Raw genomic sequence first — 25,738 nt, forward strand, 5'->3', positions numbered from 1 at the left:
ATGTCCATAGAACAGTAACGAGTTTTATCCCTTCCACCCCTGTGCAGTGAACCCCCCACGTGCTCCACTGCCAGCGTCCTATCTGGGCTCAGAGTCAGCCCAGATGTCCTGATTGCCTGCCCAGAAGTGAAGGGTTTGAGTGCCCCGGGCCCAGTCAGGCCCAGAGTTCTTCCCTATAGCCTCCCATCCATGTCTTAGGCCAGACTCTCCCCTCCCCATGCATTGCCATTTGTGCCCATTGTTATCCCTGTCCTCTGTCCTTACCTGCTTAGGGCACTCCACAGTTTTTAAGGTGGCCCTTATGAACAGCACCTTATTTGGTTCTCCCAGCAACACTTGTGAGTCGGCTGGGATTTTAGCCTTTTACAACAAAAGGAAACAGAGGCACAGGAGGGCTAAGCGATTTGCCTGATGGCCCACAGCTTCACGACTCCGCCTCAGTCCCTGTCTGTGGCCTCCTTGGTGTGGTATTCGTTAGCGTGCTTCCTGTAGCAGGGGCCCAGCTTGCTCACAGACTCTGTGGGAGCCTGATCCTTTAGCCCTGGCATCTCTCTGAGAAGCAGGCCAGGGTCACCCCTTCATTCCATGGAAGTGTGGGGTGGGCAGATACTGGCATCTGGGAATCTGTCCTCCCACAGCAGCCTTTTTGTTTGTTTGTCTCTTCCTTCATTCAGCACTCATTCATTCATTCATTCATGCATACATTCATTCATTCATGCATACATTCATTCATTCATGCATACATTCATTCATGCATACATTCATTCATTCATACATGCATTCATTCATCAAATATTTCTCGAGCACGCCAGATACTGTGTGTTAGCCACCCATCATCCCTGCCCTCGGGGTGCTCAAAGTTTAGTTGAGGGAGCAGGACTGGTACATGTGCAGAGACCAGAGTGCAGAGTGAGAAACGTGAGTGCTAATCATCATCAGCAGAAATAATAACTCAAAAAGGCTGAACTGGTCTAGTCTATAACCATTTTATATGTCCTGGTCCCAGAATTCCCCTCATCCTGAGCACCTTCTAGTAAACTCACTCTCTCTGGGCAAAGTCCACCTTAAAACGCAAAGGCTCAGAAGGCAGTATCCCCTGTCCAAGTTGGCTACACAGAAGCAAGAAGGGCCTCAGCTCCCTTGTTCTTGGAAGCATGCTCCCGTGAGTGCAGACTTAATTTGTAGCAGCCTAGCATGTAAGGGAGACCCTAGAGCAGGGAGGCCTGCAATGCCAGCCTCTTGTACAAGTGACGCCTTCCCGAGGGCTTGGAGCCGTGGGGCCCAGGCCTCCCTGAGGAACGCTGAGGGAATCTTTCTTAGGAACATGAGAGCAAGTGCCTCGCGCATGCCCAGCGCCGAGGGCCTCCCATTCTCAGATTACACAGGCACTGCTCCCGGATGGGTTTCAGTGTTTTGATCCCTCTTTTAGAGAAAGCAGCCACAGGTATTCCAATTATGAATTGGGAATTACCCTTTGCAGCCATTGGGGCGGGAGATGATCGGGCCATTGTGTTATCATCCCGTGCATCTCTCAGAGATAGAGACCTGCGTAAGTAAAACCATATTTCTACTTTCCAAGACCCAGGCTACCAGTCCCAGGGACTGGCAGGCAGGCTCAGGAAGCAGCACATGGGGAACATTCTTAGACTTGGTAAGTGGCTGGCCCCACTGATAGAGGAGATTAAGGTGCTTTTGATCTCTTCGCCTCTAATGGCAATGCCTCTAGTTTTTAAAGGGACTCAGAAAAGTCTTCCTTTGAACAGCCAAGAGATTGCTTCAAGAAGAGCGAGCCCTGTTCTAGACGGCTTGTCTGGGAAGTATGCTGCTGAGTTATAACTGTAGTTACATGAATTTTCCCTATCGCTTCCCTGAGATCCTGGGTTTGGCCTTCAGATGCATTAGTTGCTGACCCAGAGGGCACCAAGGTTCCGTGCTCCCGCCACCCCCCCACACCAAGTCGGGCTGTTGGTGGAGGCCTCCAGCACTCAGGTGCTGTCTCTGTGCGGTCAGATCCTCTCTCTGCATTCTCTCCAAGGACTTCCGTGCAGGCTAGTCCTGCTTTGGGATGCTGCTCTGCTTCCTCCCTCTGCAGTGTCCATCCAGCCTTGGCCCTCAGTCCATTATGTCGGTCAGGTGGGCTGGAGGGAGGACCTTCCCACAGGCGGTGGGAGGATGTAAGGGCACTGAGGTGAGATGAAGTCTGGGCACGATACTTCCTGTGGAGGATTCATGGAAAACGGCGTGTGTGGTGCCCTGGTGCTGGGTGCAGGGAGAGTGGTGTGAATGAGTCAGCACTCAGATGGCAGGTCATCCATGAAAGAAAATTCAGTTCAAGTGAACATTTAACCCCTCACTCACTCCTTTGTAACATGGAGGTTAAGGTTACAGGTCTAGAATCTAGACTGCTTGGGCTCAAGTCCTGGTTTCTCCCATTATTAGTTGTGTGGCCTTGCACAAAATTCTGAGCGTGAATTTTCTCATCTGGAAAACTGTATCTAGTTCACTGAGTTGTGATAAATGAAATCACACATGCATAAAACGCTGCCTGCTTTACCTGCTGTGTGCCAACAAAAACTTATTCTAATTAGTAATTATTCTAATATTCATTCTTTCATTGTGCACAAATTTCTTACTTTATTCCTGTTTGTGCAAGGAGTGATGGAACCAAGGGAGAAGGATAAGATTTCATTTTGATTTTATTAGAGAAGAATGCACAAAAGTTGAAATTGTGTCTAAAAGCAAAGTCACATATTCTTAAGTCTGCCAGTGAGCTGAGAATGCAAGAGAAGCTAATGCATTAAAATCCAGAGGGAGAGCCCCTTTAGGGGGAGATGGGCACATGACCACTTCGCCTTGGGCACAGCGGCAAGAGGAAGAGGTAGTCATCATAGAAGCACGTAAAAAGAAAACAGCTGAAATGGTAGTGAATTTCTAAGAGCCAAGTATCGGCCAGCATAACAGTTTAGAATTCTTGGAAGCCCAAGATACAAGAGGTGTCCAATTGCTCACTCTTGTCCATGGGCCTCCACCAAGAGCACAAGAAACACCGGGGACAGGGCAGGAGAACAGAGAGAGAAATCTCTGTGGTTCAGGTAGGCAGAACCTGTCTGAGTCTGTAGTTAAAGTGGGAGAACCGGTAAAAACCCTCCCATGCTCCTGAGCTTTCAAGTGTAAGAGGCAGCAGTTATCTGCCGCTGGAGGAGGGCAAGAAGTGCTGAGAGAGCCCCAGCCCTGAGGCAGAGGTTCACAAGGCCTTCTGAGCATTGACACCAGAGCAGAAGAACCAGAAGAAACCCTTCTGTGCTGAGAAGCCCTTGTGGATATTACATGGGAAATAGTCAGGGGTCATCTGCTGCTGGCTGAGAGCCAGAAACCTGCTCAAGCTCTGGATTCTGTACCGAGAATGAGATAGTGGTCATCTGCTACTGGGGGAAAAGCAATAGAGCTGAGAGTGATTCTGTCTGAGGCACAGGTATGTAGAGCTGCCCAAATAAATACCCCCCAAATGTTGGGCTTTGCACTGAGAACTGGGCAGCAGTGTACCACTCGGAGAGGGGCAGGAATGCAGAGAGAGCCCTCTTCCCTAGTGCAGAGCCCTCTGAAGTTGTAGGCGGTGTAGGATAATTTAGAGAAGCTCTCTATTATACTAGGCTTCTCTCTAAGTATGGGGAGTCACATTCTACCACTAAGAGAATGTGAAGCATGTAGTACACAGAATATAAGTAAAATAATAATGAAGTTAAAATCCAGCTCAAGTACAGGCTAGATTCTAACTCGACTTCCCACATCAACAGTCTGATAGAAGAAGAGAATTCTCCATTTTGGGGGATATTTACTTTAGTATCTACTATATTTTGCACACAGTGTGTGGCATTCAATATAAACTTATGGTATGTACATACCACAAACAGTGATATGACCACTTGTCCAAAGATAAAATAACCAGTAGAACTGGGTCAAAGTTGGCTCAAATGTTGGAATTATCAGACAGGAATTATAAAATCACTATGACAAATATGTCAAAGGATCTGGTGGAAAAGGTGGGCAACATATATGAACGGATGGAGAAGTTCAGCGGAGTATGGCAACTACGAAAAAAGGATCTCCACGGGATACTACAAATGGAAAAGAGGATGTTATGCATGAAAAATTCTGTTCATGGACTTATCCAGAGATTGGACACAACCAGGGAAAGAATCGGTAAACTTAAAGACATGTCATTAGAAATTATCCAAACTGAAACTAAAAGAGAATAAAGAGAGGAAAAATGAAAGAGATGATCTGAGATCTATGGAACAACACCTAAAGGTCTAACACACGCATGATGGGAGTCCTATAACAAGGTGAGAGAGAAATGGGCAGAAAAAATATTTGAAGAGACAGGGACCAAACATGTCCCAAAATGAATAAAAGCAAAACAAACAAAAACAGTCACAGGTTCAAGAAGCCAAGGGAACCACAAGCAGTATCATCCTCAAATTGCTGAAAATAAGATTTTTTAAAAAAAACCTTGAAAGCAGCCAGAGAAAAAAGAAAAATTACAGAGAGGAACAAATGATAAGAATGACAGTTGACTTCTTGTCAGAAATCACAGCGATCAGGAGACAATGGAATGTCATCCTTAGCATACTCAAAAGAAAAACGACACCCGCAAAAAACCCTGCCAACCTAGAGTTCTATAGCCAGTGAAAATATACTTCCAAAATAAAGATGCAGTAAAGACACTTTTGTGCAGACAGAAGCTGAAAGAATCAATCTCCAGGAGAACCCGAAATGCTGAAAAGAATTCTATAGGCTGAAAAAAAAGTTTCATATGGGGACCTGGTCCTAGAGGAAGGACTTTTATGAATGAAGAACACCAGAAAGAGTGAGTAGGCCTTTAAATCAAAAGCACCTTTAAAATTCTTTATAGATAATTGGTCATTTAAAGTAAAAATAATAACAAAGGAACATGGGGGTTTATTGTCTTTCAGAACTAAAACCAATGGCACAAGAGCACGAAGGATGGGAAATGTATTGTCATTAAATTCTTAAATTGTTCATGAGGTAAAAATTATTTTTGAAAGTTAATTGTGATGAATTAAAGGTAAACATGTAATCGCTAGAGAAATTACTAGAACATAATAAACATGCATGTCTAAAATGTCAGTAAGGGAGATGAAATGAAATACTAAAAATGTTTGTTCTATGCCAAAAACTCAGGTTGGGACTAACAGAAAAAAAAAGGCATATGGGAAAATAACAATAAAATCCAACTTTAGTATGTTTAAAATCAAAATATATAAATAATTGAATTAAATGTAAATGGATCAACTTTCCAATGAAAAGGCAGAGATTGTCAGACTGAATAAAAATGTAAGCTACAACATTATATGGTTTATAATAAGTACACTTTACACTTAAAATTACAAACAAGTTGAAAATGAAAGATTGGGAAAACATACCATGCAAACACTGTGCATAAGAAAACAATTCAAGCTACACTGATACCAGAGTGAGTAACCTTCAAGATGGTAAAAAGATAAAAGGGGCATTTTATAGTAACATGAAGGGTTAATTAATCGGGAAGACACAAAAATCTAAAATTTGTACCTAATAACAATGCTCCAAAATGCGTGAAGCAAAAATTGAGAGAACTAAAGCTGAATCTTGGCTGCAGAATTTAAGACGCTTTTCTCAGTACCTGATCAATGGAAAGATTAGCGAGTGGGTGGAAGGTTTGAACAACACTGCCCATAACCTGATCTAATTGGTATTTACAGAGCACTCTGCCCAACAAAAGCAAAATCATATATCTCTCAAGTGCACATGGGGCACTCCTCAATATGGACCAGAAACGGGACCGCAAAGTCAGTCAAAGTGAATTTCTTCGGCTTTCTAAGGGTTGAATTTCTAAGTATGATCTCTGAACAAAATGGAATTAAAGTAGAACTCATTAACAAGATACCTACAAAATTCCTTAAATATTTGGAAATTAAACAACACATAACTAAACTCACAAGTTAAAGAGAAAATCACAAGGGAAATTAGAAAATATTTTTAAATTATGATAACAAAAACATAAAATAGGTGGGGATGTACATTTTAAAGGAAAATGTATATCTTTAAATGCTTATATTAGAAAATAAGAAAGCTACAAAACCAATGTTCTTTATTTCCACCTTAGAAGACCAAAAGAGATGAGCTAATTAAACCCCCAAGAGAGGAGAAATCAATGAAATAGAATACAAATAATAGAGAAAATCAGTAAAGACTGAAGTTGGTTTGTTGCAAAGGTTAATAAAACAGGGAAAACTTACTGTATAATGGATACAGAGTTTCAGGTTGCGAAGTTCTAGAGATTCACAACAATGTGGATATAGATAACAATGTTGAATTTTAGACTTAGAAATGGTTAAGAAGGTAAATTTTATGTCACATATTTTTAACCATGAAATAAAATTATAAAAAGGAAAAAGATGACACAAATTATTAATATCAGGAGTAAAAGGAAGGATGTCACTAAAGATACCAAAAGGGCAATGAGGTGCTGTTACGAACAAATTTATACCAATAAATTCAGTGATTTAGATAAAAAGGACAAATGGGAAAATATAACTTACAAAGCTGACACCCTAAGAAATAGAAATCTAAACCCTATATTCATTAAAGAAATTAACTTTGTAACTAAAAACTTCCCACAAACAAAACCCAAGCCCAGATTTTTTTTAATTTTTCCTGGTGAATACTTTCATCGTTTAAAGAAGAAATAATACCAAGTCTGTGTAAACTCTTTCAGAAAACAGAGCATCAGGGGACACTTTCCAACTCATTTCATCAGTCCAGCATTACATCGATACCAAAGCCAGAAAAGGACATTATCATAAAAGTACAGATTTAAGTCCCTCGTTAACAATGGTGTAAACATCCTAAAGAAAATATTGGCAAATCGAATCAACAACATATAGAAAAGGGGAGAGTTTATCCCAGTAAAGTTGATATGCCATTGAAAAAACCATGCAATATAATTCACCACATTAACTAAAGCAGAATAAAACAAATACCAATTTCAGCATCCATTCATGATAGGAACTCAGCAAACTGAGAAGGAAGCTTACTCAATGTGACAAATAGCACCTGCAGAAAATCTACAGATAACATGCTTATTGGTGAGTAGAAGCTTTCCTCCAGAGACTGGAGACAAAGTGAGGATGTCTGTCTCACACCTTTTATTTTACATTTTACACGAAGTCTTAGACAAGGCAATAATATAATATTTCAGAAAAAGAAATAAAGGACATAAACAGAGTCCGGCAGAAGTAACGCCTGCTTGAGTGTGGTTGGTAGGGTAATAATATGGGCGTAATAATTTATAGTTTTAATTTGAACATTTCACCTAAAATGTCATGTGGTGTGCTTGAGTGTGACATTGTTATATTACAGAATTCCATGCTTATGATTTTGTAATAAAACAATGGGTATTATTTCCAACCCCGTAGATTAGAAAGGAAGAAATAAAATTGTCTCTACTTACAGATAACATGACTTTATGCGAGGCAACTCCTAAGGAATTTTTTAAAAAATGAGCAGAAATAATTATTTATTTTGCAGTACTGGAGGTTATATGAAAGTTAGGATTCCATATACTAAGAATGAACTATCAACAATGAAAAATTTTAAATAACATTTATTGTAGCATAAAAATTAAATATTTTAGGGCTAAATTTAATGAAAGATGCGAAAGACCGAAACTGTAAAACATTGCTGACAGAAATTTAAGAAGATCTGAATGAATGAAAAGGTATACCACATTTATGGATCTGTGGTCTCAATACTATTAAAATGTCAATTCTCCCGAACAGATCAAGTCCGTTTATTTGAAAGCCCAGCAAATCCTTTTCTTTTCTTTGGCAAAATTATTTTAACATTTATATGGAAAGGCAAAGGGCCTAGCATAACCCAAACAATATTGAAAAGTAGAACAAATTTCGGAGACATCCCCCTGTTATTCCAAGAGTGAGCACACAGCCACGGCAGCCAGGACGGGTCGGTGAGAGGGTGGGGGACCAGGTGAATGGAAGGGAAGAGAGGCTGCCCACAGCGCCACAGAAACACGGTCCAATGAGGTTTGACAATGAGTGTCAAGGAAACTAAATAGGGAAAGAAAACCTCTTCAACAAATGGTATGGGAACAATCGAATATCCATTTGGGGGCGGGGGGAAGAACCTTGACTCCATATGTAAAAATCAGTTCAGTATGGGTCACTGACCCAAATATAAAAGCTAAAGAAATAAAATTACTAGAAAAACATAAACTATTTTTTCAACCTTGGGGTAGGCAAAGATTTCTAGGAGAGGTCACAGAGAGTGTGAGCCATAAAAACAAAACTTGATAAATTGGGTTTCATGAAAATTAAAAATTTATGCTCTTCAAAGGACACCGTTAAGAAAAAGATAGGCTGACACGTGTAAACCTGTTGCTAGCACATGTCTGACAGGGGACTCGCATGAAAAACATAAAAACTCTTGCAACTCAGTAATGCAAAGACGAACACTCCAGTTAAAAGTGGACTAAACAACTTGAATAGAAAAAACTTCACTGAAGAAGATACACAAATGGTCAGCAAGCAAGAGTACTCATCATCATTAGGCATCAGGGAAATGCAAGTTAAAATTGTAGTGCATTGCTACTAGTTGTCCACCAGAAGTTACCCAGTGGAAGCGTGAACGTGAAAACCCCGAAGGCGAAACGTGGGAGAGGCCGCGGAGGCACTGGGACGCGCATGCGCCGCTGGTGAAACTGCAGAAGGGCCTGGGGAAGCTGGCAGTCTCTGCAAGTTAAAAATACACTTATCCTGTGACCAGCAATGTCCCTCTTAGGAGTTCAGCTGAGAGAAATGAAGATGTATTTTCACCAAAACGCTTGCATGAGAATGCTCAGTGGCAGCCCGACTTCATCAAGTTCTGACACTAGAAAGCAGCTCAGACGCCCGTGGGCGAAGCGTGGCTGGAGGGGCGCGCCTGACACAGGCATCCCGCAGAGCCAAGCGAGTATGGGGGGACCTGCCAACACGCACAGCGTTGCGGACGAGTGAGTGGAGCTGGGCACGAGAGATGTGCACACCGTGGGCCGTTCACACGAAGTTCTAGAGTGGAAGAACCCGCCTGTAGGAAAAACTAATCCAAGGGAGGTCGCGTTAGGCGCTGGTTCTGGGGGTGGCCACTGAGGAGCGGGTGGGGAACTCTCTGGGTGAGACATGCTCTGTGTCGTCATAGGTATTCGCCCAACTGAGCAGAACGCTTAAGACCTGAGCCTTGCACTTTATGTAAATTATACCCTAATAAAAAATCACATCTTTCTGTGGATGGTTGACAGTTAATGGAGATACTATATTTAAAATACCCGGTGAGGTAACTATTATATTATTATGGAAAAATGCTATGAAAAAACTATTAGAAACCTAATTAAAATGCTGAATTGGAGCTACGTACTTTAAACCTGCCCCCCAGCAGCATCTATTCTAAACCCAAACCTGCGCATTTCGCCTACACCTGGGGGGAGTGCAGGGCGACCCCCGCGGGCCTGCGGGTGTCAGCGCAGAGTGGCCACAGCTGCGGGCACCCATGATCTCCCTTTCTTATCTCCGTCAGAGGCTAGCGTTTATGAAATACTGTCCACCAGACTTCAAAAGCTGGAGAGTCATCTTGGTTATCTGTGCGGGGAACCCAGTGTATCCCTCCCTCCCAGTCTGTGACATCAAAGACTCGCTTCTTTGCAAAATTGTCTGGCACAACAGCGTCGGGCTGGCTGCCCTCGGGAAGGGCTTGGGAACCGCGAGGACTCAGAGCTCCGCGGAGGAGCCGCGCACCCACCCCTGTCCTCCACGTGCCTCAGCCCGGGGGGACCTGGCCCCACCCCGGGAAGGACCCCAGAGGCCTTGCACATAGGGAAGTGGGGCTCCGCCAGGACTCGGGGCTACGTCCTCCAGCCTGCCTGTGGGGACAAGCGTCTCAGCATAGGCCAGAGAGAGGGGAGGGTTTATTTGCTGGCTCACTCACTTTTATTTAGCCGGGGCCGGAGTGGGCGGTGGGCGTAGGTGGTAATAGTTTTCACTGTAAATTTCATAGAGAGAGAGAGAGAGAGAAGTAAAACTTTGCTGAACTGCCAGAACTGACTGGTGAGGGTCAGTTTTGCTTCTGGTCTTTTATTTTCCATCCTTCTATTTGAGGACATTTCTCTACCAGGCTTTAGGTGAGAGTCTATTTCTGTTCTGCGTCCCTGGTTTTCCTGGCTAGAATAAATTTCGCTTTCCTAAAATAATGGAACTATTAATTTTTTAAAAACTCAGGACGTTTGTTTGCCTGGCATATGTGGCTCAGTTGGTTGGAACATTGTCCCATAAGTCAAAAGGTTGTGGGTTAGAATCCCAGTCAGGGAACATGCTGAGGCTGCAGGTTCGATCCCCAGTTGGGGCACATACGAGAGGCAACCTGTCAATGTTTCTCTCTCACATCAGTGTTTCTCTCCCGCCCTCTCCCTCCCTTCCCCTCTCTCTAAAATCAATAAGCATGTCCTCAGGTAATGATAAAAAATAAATGACACACACTAAGGACATTTGTTTGTTTATTTGGAGACAAAACTGGAATGCGAGGTCACTTCCCTGCTTGTTCCTCCACTCCCTGGTATTAATTTTGGAAGCTAAAACTCTGGCTTGTTGCTTCCTGTGCTAACAGTCCCCTCTCCTCACTAAATCATGCCACAGATGCAAAGTTTCCATTTAATTTGGACGCTGGTATTTTGCTCACAGAGGTAACTGAAGACCCTGGCTTCGTAAATCTTTTTTGTTTTTCCACTTTTACTTTTAAAAGTTTATGTCCGTGTAGCCGACCTTTTCAATAGCCAGAGCTGTTTTATAAGGCAGCAGAAGTGAAAGTTATCAGCAAGGCCGGGTGATGGAAAGCATTTATGAATGAACGTGCAGAAACCAGTCTGGGGGTGTAAAGTACGGGGCCGCGTTCAGGCAGAGCTGCTTGCGACTTGAGCCCTCTTTGCTGTGAAGCATAATTCATGCTGCTGTTAGCCCTTAAAACAGGAAATAATATACCCATTTAACTCAATCACAATTTATATTACATGTGCATATGTCTAAACAAATGTTGTAGATGGAGAGTTTGGTAGCAATAATATTTATGAATTACACTTTTAGTTAGCAAAGGAGATGTGTGACCTCTTACATTTGGTTTGACATTTGAATTTGGTGTTCAGCGTATTTGACAGGAGTGATGGATTCTCATTAGCTCAACGTATAAACAGGAAATGCTTCCTTGGTGGACAGTTATTAATGTGGGACATCCCTGAATTTGAATTTTTAGTTGCTGTTTCTGGCCCAGACTGAAACGTATTTGATTTCTCTCTTATACGAACAAACAAAAAAAACAACCAAAGCTAAAAGCCAGGATTTAATTTTGTGTTAAGCAAACCTGAACAACAGGAACACCACACTCTGAAAAAGAGAGGTGGTTGAGGAGCCGGGTGGCAAGTGAGGCTGCAGAGGCCTCGGACCCGAGGAGCAGGCCTGGCTGCTCATGGCCCCACGTGGATTTTGCTTGCCTTAATTTCTAAATAAGATAACCTATAGGAATTAGAACATGACGTGGGGGCGGATTGGAGTAAGCTCATACTTAACCTTTAGCCATACCAGGATTAAAGCACTTCATGCAAAAGGAGAATCAGAGCACATTTGCACCGTGTCTTAAGGCAGCAATTTTTCCTTCTGCGTTTTTGGCATTGACTGAGTACTGTGCTGTGATACCACCGGCCAGGAGCTGGAGGAAAGGGTTTGGGAAAACTGGGGGAGGCACCGGACCACTGGTGGGAGGGAGGGGAGCCCCAGGCCGGCGGCCAGCGGCCAGCGCCCAGCGGCCAGCGCCCACTGCCCACCCTGGGCCTGGGCCTGGGCCTGGGTTCTGCCCCTTCGGAGTCCTGCTTAGAATCTAATTAGAAGCCAGTCAGAAACCCGGAAACTGAAGCTGGCAGGCTGCTAATCTGAATTTTAGGTCTTCAGAGGGGGAAAGTAGCATTTTTATTGTCAGAGGTCAAAGTTTAAATTTAGTTTATATCAGATTACCAAAATATGCTTTCGGTAAGGTTAGATTCTCATGCTCGGAGAGAGTCGGACTGTAATGAAAGCAAACAGGGAGAGAGATAATCCCATTACCGATGAACTCTTCCCTGGAACCTCAAACATTTGGGAACCGTAATAACACCACTCAGCTCGGAGATAAGAGCGAGCAGCAAGGACCCCATTCACCGTCTCCCCTCCCACCCTGGCAGGCCCTGCCCTGCTGTATCTCATAGCACTCGGATAAATGACTTTTTAATTAACTAGTTTTTCTTCTGCTTCCCCTGCTTTTAAACTTTAAGCCCCAAGAGGGTAGGGGTTTTTGCTTATTTTATTCACCACTCTATTCTCACCATATAGATAACAACGTGGCTAATGAAAAGCCCTCGCTAAGTATTTGTTGAATGAATGAAGGAACCGCAGTTACTCTGAGCAGAAAGCAAAAAAAAAAAAAATTTTATTTTATTAAATTTATTGGGGCTGCCTTGGTTGAAACGATTATACAAGTTTTAAGTGTACAGTTCTGTAGTACATGGTCTGTATCCAGTGTTGTGTATTCACCACCCAAACAAAAACTCAGACACAAAAGCAAAGGTTTTTAAAGAAATCCTCACCTGAGATTGTATTTACTGATTTTAGAGAGAGGAAGAGAGAGAGAGAGAAGCATCAGTGTGGGGGAGAAACATGGATCTGTTACTTCCTGTACGTGCCCCAACCAGGGATAGAAGAACCCTCAACCTTTTGGTTTATGGGATGATGCTTCAGCTAACGGAGCCACACAGCCAGGGCAAAAAGCAAAGATTTTTAAAACCAAGAATTGGGAAACAAAGTTAGGGAACCAGCCCCTTTTGGTTCTGGGGGAAGCAGTGATTGCACCAGAAGGAGGAAGGTGTCACCTTTCCTGGGGGTTCTGGAAGGGAAGCCGCAGGTCCCAGATTGGGGGTGGCCAGCTCTGGGTCCATGGAGGCAGGGCCCACCTGCCATGGTGCCGAGGGCCCTGCATGGGCTTAATGCTGGGTGGGCGCTCAGTGGCCAGGAGCTGAGCTGCACAGAATTAATAAGGGATTGGGTTGGAAGAGCCCTCAGTTGTGTGTCTGGGAGATAATGTCTGTCCCTCCCCCACCCTCTGAGGACAGTGAGCCAGTAAACACAGAGCAGGACCAAGTGAATACCTCCAGTTGCAGACTGGGAATGGGTGAGGGGCATCACGAGAGGTACACCACGCAGGCCTGCAGCTCCCCGGACAGGGGCGAAGGTCCTGAGGCAGAGGGAGGGGTTGTCAGGAAGGGCTGCATCTCTTCTTGAGCCGTCTAGGGGCGTGAGCCCTGCCAAGAGGGTCCTGGGCTTACACGCCTCTTTGACTAAGGATGCGCTGTGGTTAAACGGCTCTCCTTTCTTATTCCTCCTCTAGAAATCACGTGAAATAGACCAACTATTTATGCCTGCAGTGAAAATAATGAAAAGAATTTGCAAAGGGTCCCCTTCCTCATTCAAATAATTTTAATAAGAGTGTTGGTATGGGTCCCCATTTTTCGTTGGTCTCTCCAGACCAAACACAGGTGGGGCAAAAGAAGGCTGCCAGTTGTTTGCATGGGAGCTACACAATAATTAGAAAGGAATCATGCAGGAATAAACTCTGTGTTTTGTGTACTAACAAGTGTGCCTGCTCATCCCCACCCTGGATGGTTCATAGGTCTCGTAGTCCTCGGACCCCAGCCCTCAGCTCCCTGGCCTTGGTGGGAATCGGCTCTCCCAGACACCGGGCTGGAGGGTCAGAGCTCCTGCGGCAAAGACCAACTCTGAACGAACACTGATTCTCATTTGCACACCGAGCTCCGCTCTCACCAGGCTCTGGTGGGGCAGCACAGACACCGGCTGCATGCTTCCAAGTCAACCCGGCAGGGGGGGGGTTGACCCGAGGTGGGAATGGCTGTGGGAACTGACCTGGGCAGGACCCAGCACTAAGGCCACCCTATGACCCCAGATGCCAGCCTCCCTCACCGGCCTGTGCTCCCTGGTGGGGCTTCCAGACAATTGAGAGCCCACCTTTGGCTCAAGCCTTGGGGCAGAGAGCAGTTCCGAGGTGAGTCATTCCCCAGAGAACCAGTCCCTGGACCGGAAATGAAACCACAGGCAGCGTGCAGACTGCTGTGGGAATTGGTGTATCAGTGCTACCTGAGGAGCAGAAAGTGCGTCTATCCGCAGGGCTTAGGGGGCGTCACTGAGCAGCTACAGTGCGCCAGCCCCTCTCCCAGAGCCCGCCTCTTATAACCAGACTCAGGTGCAACCAGGGGCCTTTGGCTCCTGCTGTTGCTACCTGTTGCACTCCCCCAGTCCTCCACTCATCCAGGTCCTTCCATTTGCAAAGCCTTGGAAGCCTCCACCAGGAAGCCCTCCCTGAGCACCCCCAATTCTGCCAGGCTCTGAACCCCTGTGGGTTTTTCAGCTCTTCTCTGAGGGCTGCATGTATGTTGTCTCCCCGACTTGGCTGTGAGCTCGGTGAGTGTGGGCCCACGCCACAGCATTAATTAGGAAGGCCTCGTGCCTGTTGCGAGTGACTTGAGGTTCAGCTACCACCTTCCTCCTTTGTCAGTGAACTCTGTTTTTTGAACTGATCAGAAACTCTCTACTTAAAAATATTACAACACTAGTGTATGTTGGCTGTCAAGAAAAACACCCAAACACTATAGAGGTGTATAAGGAAAAAGTTAGTGGCTTGTGGGGCCCCCTTTCCACCCTGCCCCCCGCGGTCTGCAGTGTTAATGGTACGGGGTAATTCCGTCTACATCTCTCTCCACACACAAACTTACATAAAAGTGTATGTACATACAGTATGTTGGGATTTTACCTTGTACTCCTTTTAAAAAAAAAAAAAAGGAAAAGCTAAACACGCTAAACACAGCGCTCTAATCTTGACGTGACTTCACGGTCAGCGCCGCATCGTGGTGGCGCGTCCTCCCGCAAATGTGCTGAGAAGGGCCTCCCCTATCAGGGAGGGGCGGAGGCAAATCTTCTGACCTGCGTGAATAACTCAAAATGCTAAGTAATACACAGAAGTAGTAAAGAAAAAGAGCCTCGTTTATAAAATCACATAGATGGTAAGGAACATGCATTATAATCTATAAATAATTAAAAATGAAAACATCCCTCATGGCCTTTTTCTGTGTTCCTAACTGTAAGCTGTTGCTTATTCTCCCCCAGCTAATAGCGGCAGAGTTTATAGTCAAAGGTATAGACGCAGTAACACAATTGATTCAGCACTTTAACTGGTGGGCATTCGCTTCGATTTCCGGGTTTTGCTCTAACAAATACGGCTGCGGGAAACATTCTTGTAGGTGTGGCCTACAGGACGCATTTCTAGAAGTGAGGCTGCAGGTATTTGAAATTTGACTAGATGCTGCTACATGTGTTTCCTAAAGATGGCAGCAGTTCAGCACCCCCTAGCAGTGAATGGGGGCTCCCGGGCCCACACTCCCTGGCACTGGGGTCACTGTTGCAATTGTGTCGATCTGGTGGGTCAGATTCGCTGCTTTAGCTTGTATTTCCCCAGCTGCTGGCAAAGCCGCATCATAGTGTGCTGGCAGCTTACGTCTCCTCCTCTTTAAATTGCCTTTTCATACGCTTGGCCTCTCCCTCCCTCTCTCTCTGCTGTTTTTTCTTTTTCTTATTAATTTGCAGGAGCCCTTTATTAAGACAACCTATAAACCCTTTGCCATATGTGTTGCAAATTCTTTCTCTCTCTATTCTTTTAATTTTGTCTATGACAAAATCTGGCTACCTAAAAATTTAAAACTTTGTGTTGCCACATAGTAAAAACCTCTCTTGCTTTATGGCCTCCGGTTTTTATGACTGCCTTAAGAAGACCTCCCCACGCTGAATTTACATCCATGTTGTCTTAAATTCTCGTCTAATATTTTTTATAGTTTCTTTTTTCATTGAAATCTTTAATCCACCAGGAAGCCATCTACAGAGATGCTGCGCCGGGGGTCTGGCCTCGTTAAATAGATGATGTAGGACCCACCGACTGTCCACGGTGAGAAACAACAAAATGCGTCCCCACCGACTACACCTGTGTCATATGCGGAGCTGTCCTACCCTTATGATGCATTTGGTTCCCAGGCTTTGCTTTCACAAAAACGTCACCCTTGGGGTGGAAGATAGTGCCCGGTGTCCCAACAGCACACGCAGAGCCCACGGGAGCCCTGGTTCGCCGCCCAGGAGAACCTCTCTTTGCTTGACATTTAGCTGTCAGCGGGGAAGGGCGAGGGTTTGGATTACACACTCGCACACTCAGGCCTACGCAGACTCTTGAAGCAGCAAATATCCCTTCTTTTGGCTTGAAAAAAGAAAAAAAAAATAAGGAACCAAATTTTGAATTATGACAACCCCAAGTGGTGCCTTAAATCACCAGGCTTCTTACACGCTGGTGACAAGAGGGCCCCGGAGGAAGGGGTCCTGGTCAGAGGCGCTCTTGTCCTCGGGAGGCCGGGGGGCTGTGTCTGTCTGGCGTTCTTTTCGGTATCTACTCCCGCGCTGAGATTTTCCTTAGGCCAAGTTTCAGCCCGGAGCAAATTTTTTATGGCTGTGAGCTAATCCCCTAGCAAACCCTGGTTTATGCAGAAATGCTGACACAGTGCTAGCTCCGGTGATTCAACTGTGGGGGCGGGGCTATTTATGGCTCCCTGATGCCAATAGGGGATAATTCTCATTTAATGGTTTCAGTTTCTCTTGGGGCAGGGATCCCACTTTTGCTCCCCAGTGGGCTGGGGAAACGTTTTGCCCCCAGACCTGAGCGAGCGAGTGGGCAGCTGCCCGTCGGGAGGGCCTGACTTGGAAGCAGCTCCAGCTTCAGTAAGTTACAACCAAGGGGGATGCTTTTCATCCTGGGATTGCAAGAGCCTTAGAAACAAATAAATATTTTCATCTCCTATTTTGTCTCTGGGCAGTGGGCCCAAAAAGTTGGTTCTTCTCAGTGGAACTTGGGAGAAAAGCTGAGGATGACTTAATTCTGTTTTCCTCTCCCCCTTTCTGCACTTATATCTTGGTACCGAGGGTCCGGAGCAGAGATCCCATGCAGCCACTGTTCATGGGTGTGAGCCAGGCAGAGCTGGACTCCGGGGACTCCGGGGTGAGGCGGTGGGCATGGCAGACCCTTGAGACCCTCCAGCCAGTGTCCAGTGTGGCAGCCTCCAGAGAGGGGCTGCTGGGACCACAGGCTGGATTGGGGAGGTGGCCAGCGCTTGGCTCAGGCTTCATGTCCTCTGTCAGCTTGTAGGAATCTCAGGTTTTAGTTTGAGCCCTTGGACAAGCTAGGAAGCACCTTGTTATTGCTCTCGACTGTCTCCTCTACTTGAGAGTCAGACCCCCCCAAGTTGTGGCAAACTATTCATAACATAAAATTGATCGTCTTAACCACTCTGCAGTTTGGCGGCATTAAGTACGGTCACATCGCCCAGCACACCATCTGAGTCCAGGACTCTCCACCTTCCCAGACGGAAACTCTGAAGCATTGAACATTAACCCCCACCCCCTCGGGGAGAGAGCCTTGTCACTGGTGTACGGTGGGCTTGGTCTGGAGCCTGAGCTCTGAGGGGCCTGGGGTGGGTGGTGGGGGCCGGGAATGGAGCTCACAGATGCCATGTAGTCCAGTTCCTTTCTCCACTCCTTCCGTCCCAGTGCCACCCCGCAGATTCAGGCCTCACTGCCCCCCAGGCCCCATCGGGGTGTCTGTCAGGGGCCCCAGGGAGCCGCCATCTCCCTGTAGGAGGGAGCTCTCTCTCCCACATCAGGCCTGTCCCTGTGGCATTTGGAGGGTTAGGCAGGCACATGTCATCATCCCCGCTTGTGAGAAATGACATCGAGAGCAACACATTACGGAGTGGTTGAGCTGGGACTTTAACGGGGGCCGCTTGGCTCCAGAGCCCGTGCCCTTTCCCAATTCTGTGTATTTATTGATTATCTCTGGGGCCCTCAGGAATGATCCCCAGACCCACAGGGTCATCCCAGGAGCACTGAGCATGGCTATTAACTCTGCAAGGCACAAGATCGGCTCGGCCCCACCTACCCGTGGCCTTTGAAGTTGGTGATGTCAGAAGTGGGGCAGCCTTGTCTATTACCGACGTTTATGGGGCTGGATGGAGGCACTTAGAGATGGCAGGCAGATAAAGGGGGGGCTGGGCTTGCCCTGATAAGGTGGCCCACGATCGGGGAGACACAGGCCGCCAGGGCTGTGGTTTCTGCATGTGAGTAAGTGCGATTTCTGGCAGAGCTGGGGAAGCTGCGAAGACAGGCTGGCGGCCACGGGATTTAGTGGTTTAGCTTTGTTGAAATCCTCAACTTCAAGGACTTCCCCTGGTGACTGAATTTTGTCAGGATAATTAAGAGCGAGCTCAGCCTGGCCCTGCAGCCAGCCAAGGAAGAGAGGCAGGAAGGGAAAAATGGGTGTGGGCTGCCCAGATGGCTGCCACCCTTCCCAGGTGAAGGCCCACCTGTGACCAGCAGGATAGATGGTGAGGAAGATGGTGGGGGGAGGGCCTGCTCCACCTTTCACGGCTCCTCTTCTGGGCGTTCCCCTTCTTAAAGGCCCTGCCAGGGAGCCCACCCCGGGGCTGGGAGGAATGGGGGGCTCAAGCCTGGGAGGGGCTTGGGCACCCTTGGATGGGATTCAGGGTTCATCCATCATGTTGCCTCCACAGATGAGCTTGGCTGGAGACTAGAGCTTGGGCTGTGTCTTATGGGGGATGGTGGGCTTGAACTGAGCAGGGAGGGTGCTCCTCGAGGCTCTCGGAGGGCCGAGTCCATCACGCTAACTCCTGCCCGCAGCCCAGGCTTAGGAAATAGGGTGGGTCTTACTAACCAGTTTGATTGCCCTGACCCCCTGTGATAGGAGAGGGATGCTGTTATCATCCCTATTTTACAGGTGAGGAAACCTGGGTTCCAAGAGGTTGAATAACTTGTCCATCGGTACCCAGCATGTATCTGAACCCACGTCTGACTTCGGAGCTTAGGCTCTTAAGCACAGGCTATAGGCCTGGCAGAAATGCCTGCCTGGCCATCTGTCCTCAGACCGGTGGAAAGAGGCCTGCGACCCAGCTCACCTGTGGCCAGGCTTTAGCTCTCTCAGCAAATAAGGTTGTCTGGGCACAAATTGGGTCCCTCAGCCAGCCACACGACAGGAAAGGGTGGGCTTAGAGATGCTCTCTGGGCCCTCTGGGGACAGCTCTCTTCTAGTCTGGAGGGACCTCAAGAAACCCACTGCCCACCGCATGGTGCTGGGTGCAGAGCAGAGAAGCCTTTCTTGAAGGCAGGGTCGCATGGGGAATCAGCCCCCCAGATCCTGCCATGCTAGCAGGCCAGGAGTGAAGGCAGAGCCCACTGAGGGTGGGGGGAGAAGGGGAGTGGGGAGCCCTGGCCTGGGGAAGAGTGCTGAACCCTGGGGCTGGGAGCTGAGCTGGGTTTGGAAGGCAGCCCTGAGTAAAGAGCCCAGTGGTGTATTGGGGTTCAAAATCCTGGCTCTGCTGTTTGTGACCTTGAACAACTGAACCTCTCTGTGCCTGTCCTCATCTATGGGGGATAATAGTAGTCCGTGCAGCATGCGGTTGATTTGAAGACCAGATGAACTGATGCAGGTAGAGAGCTAGGACTAGACTCAGTAAATGGTGAGGTGGCTGTGTGGGCTCTGGGATGCTATTTCCCCATTTGAGAAATGATAGCAGGCACAACCTTGGGGCAAAGGTGGGGAAGGGGGCCAGCTGCTCGTCCTGGGGGCAGACAGGCCACCCTTGTCTTCCTGGCCTGGCTCCCTGGGCTTTTACTCTTTTCCCTGAGTCTTCCCGGTGTGATACGTCACGGGCTGTCAACTCGAACATTTCCCAAATTGGTGGTGTGTCTCCGACTTGACTAAGAGATGAAGTGTGTGGGGAATGTCATCCCAAAGAGTGGAGAGGCTTAACTTCATTCAAAACACGTTCTTTGGTCTTGGTCCTCCCTGTGCAAGGCACTGAGCTAGGAGGCACTGGGAGAACGAGCCAGCCGTGGCCCTTGCCCGCCAGGAGCTCACGGTCAAGTGAGAAGACATTCATTCACGCACTCACTCAGCCACCACTTACTAAGTGCCTATTTCATGCCAGAGACCTTTCTTTCTAGACACCGAGAACCTAAAGAGAACAGGACAGTCAGCTCCTGCCCACAGGCTGGAGGGGTGGTTTGTGTTTCCAGGGTGGCATCAAGATGCATTCGGTCTGGAGTGACCAGCTTGACCCTCAGTGCCCACCGGTGCCAGCCCCTGGGAGTCACGTGGTGGATGGTATGGCAGAGTGGATACCGGCTGGGTCTTTTGGGTCGGACCGCCTGGGTTTGCATCTTAGCACTGCTCTTTACTGACTGTGAGGCCCTAGGCAAGTGACTTTACCTCCCTAAACCTGCTCTCCATCCGTAGCATGGGGATACTAACGATACCGTGCTCACTGGGGGTGGAGGAGGCAGTGAGATGAGGTGTGAGAAGCGCTCAGAGCCTGGCACACTCACAGTACTTACGATGTGTCTCCCTGCTCTCTCCCTGCTCTTAGGTGCTCACGCGAGACCCCGGGAGGACCCTCTCCGCACTCGATTGCAGGATTGACTATCCAAGTACCACTGGAAAAAGCAGGTGCATAATCCTGGTTCACAGTTACCTAATTTCCTTACTGTATAAGTACCCTTTAAAATCAATTAGAAAAAGGAAACAAAACCCAATGGGAAGGTGGGTAAAGACTCGAGCAAGCAGTTCACAGGAAAAGAAATACGAACAGTTTAGGAACAAATGAGAAGAAAGCAGCTCAACCTTACCTGTACAGGCGTACCTCGGATATATTGCAGGTTCCGTTCCAGTGCATATGAAAGGTACGTGTTTAGTACACTGTAGTCCATTAAGTGCGCGATCGCATTGTGTCCACAAAAACAATGTGCATAACTTAATTAAAAGATACATTATTGCTAAAATATGCTAACTGTTATGTGAGTCTCCAGCAAGTCATAATTCTTTTGCTGGTGGAGGGTCTTGCCTCGATATTAATGAAAACACAGTATTGGTGAAGATCAATAAAGCAAAGCATAGCCCTGGCTGGTGTGCTCAGTGGATTGAATACCGGCCTGTAAACCAAAGGGTCGCCGGTTTGATTCCCAGTCAGGGCACATGCCTGGGTTGTGGGTCAGGTCCCCAGTAGGGGGCGCACAAGAGGCGACCACACGTTGATGTGTCTCTCCCTCTTTCTCTCCCTTCCCCTCTCTCTAAAAATAAATACACTCTTTTAAAACAAAAGGAAAAAATAAAGCAAAGCACACTAAGCCCTGGCTGGGTGGCTCAGTTGGCTGGAGCATCATCCCCTGCACCAAAGGGTGGTGATTTGATTCCTGGTCAGGGCACATACCTAGGCTGTGGGTTCGATCCCTGGTTCGGGGCGCATACAGGAGGCAACCAATCAATGTCTCTCTCTATCTCTCTCCCCCCCCTTTCCTCTCTCTCTAAAATAAGTAAATATACCCTCAGGTGAGAATTAAATACCAAAGCATAATAAAATGAAGTTGCCTGTATTTTAGAGAATGTCTATTAACACAGTGAGATAAAATTTTCACCTTGCAGGCTAGTTGAAGGTTTCAAAATTTGCTGATGCCTTTTATTGCAAAGAGTATGCATTTTCCTTCCTGAGTGCCTGGAGAATCGGTGGTCTGGCCCTGGCCAGACGGCTCGGTTGGTGGAACTGAGTAGAGGGTGGTGGTTGAGGCATGGGTGGGAGGCAACCCCTCAGTGTCTCTCTCACATGGATGCGTCTCTCTGTCTCTTTCTCTCTCCCTCTCTCTCTCTCTCTCTCTCTCTCTCTCTCTCTCACTCTCACTCCTTCCTCCCCCCCCCCCTCTAAAATCACGGAAAGCATGTCCTCAGGGGGGGGATAGAAAACTAAAGAATAGGTGGTCTGCCCTGCGTTATCTTCCCCGTAGAAGCAGGATCCTCCCCCCGCCCCAAGGCGAGCCTCAGGTTGTCTGTGCATCTTCGGAGCCACCTCCCCCCTGTGCTGGTTGGCAGGTGCTCTGCAGGACAAAGACCGCACAGTCAGGTGGTCCCGGGGAGGCGTGACAAAAGTGGGTCCTCCAAATGCACGAGCACATCTGCGCATTTCCTGTGGGGGCTGCCAGGACGGCCTTCGTGTGTATGGGATTTGGGGCGCGATCGAGCCTACGTCTGCCCCTGAATCGCGGGAAGGGGCTCTGTCAGGACGGTGTCGGGGAGCAGGGAGCCTTTGGGAGAGGCTGCACATGCAGCTGACCTGTGGTCTCTCACAGTCGGGCCCCGGAGGTTGAGACGGCGACACTTTTTCTCTCTCATTCCCTCTCACCGCTTGTTCTTTCCTCCTATCTTTTACTCCATTTAGAGTTTTTATTAGTTTTTGTTTTAAATTTCATTTTTAAATAAAAGTTATATTTGCACATGGTTTAAAGAGTCAAATAGTTCTAGAAGGCTTTTTGTACACACGTTACAGAGCGGGGGGGGTGGTTCATGATAAATTATTACAGAAAGGATCCCCCCTGTCTGTCTCTGGAAGTTCCCCCCCCACACACACACCTGCTAGGTTCGCAATGCCCGCTGCTAGAGGAAAGACGTCTCTCAATGCCAGAGACTGGTGAAAAGGAAAGGAATTATTTAAAAGTTACACAGACTTAGAGTAATGGCTTAATGACTTCAATAAGATACTAAAATCCTCTAGAATACCCACAGATGCACAGTCCTTCCCTCTCCCTGTGCCCAGTCTGGGGTACCGTGTCTCAGGAAAGGAAGTAGAAGTCCGTGATTCAGGCTCCTGGCACCATCAGCTGTGTGGCTGCTGCAATCTCCAGTTAATCCAAAGCCATGCGGCACCTTCTCACAGCCCACCAGCAAGAGTCCTTCCTCCCCTTTTCTTCCCAGCAAAGTCTCTCCTGCTGCCTAAGCTGCATGGCAAAAAGAAGCACTCCAAAACCTCGTGGTCCTCTTCCTTTCTCTTTAGAACCTAATGGTCCTCTCTTCACTTCACCAAAGCTGATCCTCTCCCTTCTCCTCCAAAACCTTGTGGTCCTCTCTTTCCCTTCATCAGAACCGCGTGGACCTCTATCTATCTACTTGCTTCAGAACCTCGTGGTTCTCCCTTTACGGCTGCCACGCCTAGGTTGAAATCCCAGCGCCCATCTTCCTTTGCAGCCCCATTTCCGACTCCTCCTACAGTCAGCTACACCTGCCAGCATCCCCATGTTCTTCCAGCTTTACTGGGCTGCCATAGTAAGTCTGGGCAGGTGTGGCCCCATGGCGTGGAGCCAATCATCTCCAAGCTCTCATGCAGGCCCTGTAACCAGGGGGAGTTGCTTCCCAGTCCCATCTTGGGTGGAATTCGCTTCTATCCCCCTGGCTCAAAGCATGGCCACAGCTATTTAACATATCTATGAAACAAGTTAAAGGTTATAGATATGTTAAATGACTGTGCCAGGGGTTAGCTGCAAAGCTCTGGCCACCCAAAACAGCTCTGAATGGCCCTGTTCCATGTGTCCCATCCCCCCTGGTTCAGACTTGTGGGGGTGAGGACATCCTACATACATTTTTCTAATATTTCCTGGACACCTTGAGCTCTGGACCCCATTACAAATCCCTTCTTGGGGCCCTCCTCTTGGCTGCACCCTGCTTCACACACACACACACACACACACAGTCCTTGAATTCTGCCCCGCCTCCTTTCCTACTTCCCAGAGGCAACTACTTTTAGTAACTTAGCTGATTCTTTTGCTACTTATCTGTGTATGTCTAAGCTGCTGAAATTTCTGGAATTGTCTACTGACTTCTTGCTATGGTAGATGAGGATTTAACTATTTTTCCCCCTCAACCAAGGACATGGTTACTGATTTTAAAAAGAGGGAAGGGAGGGAGAGAGAGAGGGAGAGAAACATCAATCAGTTGCTTCTCACACGCTCCCCGTCTGGGACTGAACCCACACTTAGTGTCCTGACCGGGCCTGGAACCGGTGACCTTTCAGTTTACAAGACAATGCTCCAGCCAACTGGGCCGCACCAGCCAGGGCAGGATTTAACTTTCTAATCACTACCTATGCTTCCCATCTTTCATAGTTATGGCCTCTTTTTATTATATTCATATGCAGTGATTAAATTACTTTGACCCTGAAAACATTACATGAACCTGAGCTGTGATGACTTGTATTTTCCAGCCAACATTTTCTCTCTGGAATTTTTTTTTTGTTTGCCCTTTTCCCAGTTTTTTTTTTTTTTTTTTTAAATATGCCACTGATTCAACACCAAACTCTTCTGTTGGGTAAAATTCATCTCAAAGTTGTTTTCATAGTCCTTATTCTATTTACTTCATCTTCTTGAGAAAATCTCTCCTGGAATCTTCTAACCCCGGGGTGGGTGCTTTCTACAGCTTTTGTTTGGGTTTCTCCACTCACATCTTTGATTCCCTTGGCTTTCTTTTCTGCTGGATCTTCTGCTTCCTGGATGCCATCTTCTCCTCTTCCATGGGTTGCTTCCTCATTATGGTGGAGCATGTTCCCCCACCCCCATTAATTGTTACAAAGAAGTAAGCTGGGTTGGGGTTTTTTTGGTTGGTTAGGTTTTTTTTTGAGAACTTGAATGTCTGCAAATGTATTTTATCCTCATGCTTAATTGATGATTTGGCTGGGTATAGAATTCTAGGTTAGAAATAACTTTCTCTTAGAACTTGGTGGCCCGGTGCTACTGTGTTCAAGCTTCTGGCGTTGCTATAACGGCCGTTCGATGAAATCTATTTCCCTCTCTCCCTCTCTGCTGTGGGAGCTTTTCCTTGTCCCTGTTGCTTTGAAATTTCATAACGCAGTTCCTGGTGTGGATACCAGGAACTCACTATACTGGGCACTTCGTGAGTTTGCTCCCATCTTGAAACTCAGGCCCTTCGGTTCTGGGTATTCCCTGTGAGCGTTGTTTCCTCGCTTGTTTTCTCTCGCACCCCCCCCCCCCTTTATGTGCTGCCTCTCCACCTCCCGGGAGCCCCTGCTACTCAGAGGTGGGAGCTACTGAACTATTTCCCCAACATTCTTATTTGGCTCTTGTTTTCCATCTCGTCTCTTCCATCTACTTTCTAAGCCATTTCTTTATCTTTGAAGTTTTTATGTGCTTTCACTCTGCCATCATTCTTTTTAATTTCCAAGAGCTCTTTCTTGTCGTTGTTGCTTTCTAAACATTCCTTTTTAAAATAGCCCCTTGTTCTTGTTTTAGAGATGTGATATGTTCCCTGAGAATACTCTAGTTTCACTACCGTTTTCTCCTCCTCCCCTGTTTGCCTTGCTCTCTGCATTTCGTATGAGATGATTTCCTCAAGTGCCTAGTGATTCGTGATTGTCTGCTCACCTTGCGAGTAGAAGTAACTAAAAAGCTGACTTGAAAGCCCTAGGGACTGGGGTGGGACTGTTTCCTTAAAATATGACCTTCATATAGCATAATCTGGCTGGGCTATTTTCACGGGGAATCCTTAGGGTAGGTGCTTTTTGAACTTTTCTCCTGGACTAGTCAGATTGCTCAGAAAAATTGCCTCCTGTCTTTTGCCTGGAGATGGTATGTTGGCTACCAGCATTCTGGGAGCTTCAGTAGGG

At 47.0% G+C, this 25,738-nt stretch overlaps 1 long non-coding RNA gene across 4 annotated transcripts in view; it reads left to right on the forward strand.

Moving 5' to 3' along the window:
- Window positions 1-25,738, forward strand: part of LOC139440317 (uncharacterized) — a 175,093-nt gene that overhangs the window by 96,519 nt on the left and 52,836 nt on the right. For 3 of the 4 annotated variants that reach the window (XR_011650467.1, XR_011650468.1, XR_011650470.1), the window contains one exon: window positions 20,669-20,748. This is a non-coding gene — a long non-coding RNA (uncharacterized lncRNA). Of the gene's footprint in view, window positions 1-20,668; window positions 20,982-25,738 lie in introns of all 4 variants that reach the window. The other variant, XR_011650469.1, reaches the window with a different exon arrangement.

The sequence above is a fragment of the Desmodus rotundus genome, chromosome 10, assembly GCF_022682495.2.
Source record: "Desmodus rotundus isolate HL8 chromosome 10, HLdesRot8A.1, whole genome shotgun sequence".
Taxonomy (NCBI): domain Eukaryota; kingdom Metazoa; phylum Chordata; class Mammalia; order Chiroptera; family Phyllostomidae; genus Desmodus; species Desmodus rotundus.